The following is a 349-nucleotide window of genomic DNA, read 5'->3' as shown; positions in this document are numbered from 1 at the left end:
GTTCCTGAGACTGTAGATGAAGGGGTTCAGCATGGGTGTGACCACAGTGTACATCACTGAGGCTACTGCACTTGAGTGAGAGCTGTGGGTAGCAGTAGAGGTGAGGTACACTCCTAGACATGTACAATAAAATAAGGAGACAACTGAGAGGTGAGACACACAGGTAGAAAATACTTTATACTTTCCCCGAGCTGATGACATTCCACGTATGCAGGACACTATCTTAGAGTAAGAGTAAAGGATACCAGCCAGGGCACCACCACCCAGCAGCATAGTTACAAAATACAACACCATGTAATTAAAAAAGGTGTCAGAACAGGCAAGTTGGACCATCTGTTTGAGTTCACAG

The sequence above is a fragment of the Pteropus vampyrus genome, unplaced genomic scaffold (assembly GCF_000151845.1).
Source record: "Pteropus vampyrus isolate Shadow unplaced genomic scaffold, Pvam_2.0 Scaffold507, whole genome shotgun sequence".
Classification (NCBI taxonomy): domain Eukaryota; kingdom Metazoa; phylum Chordata; class Mammalia; order Chiroptera; family Pteropodidae; genus Pteropus; species Pteropus vampyrus.
This window is presented reverse-complemented; position numbering follows the sequence as displayed.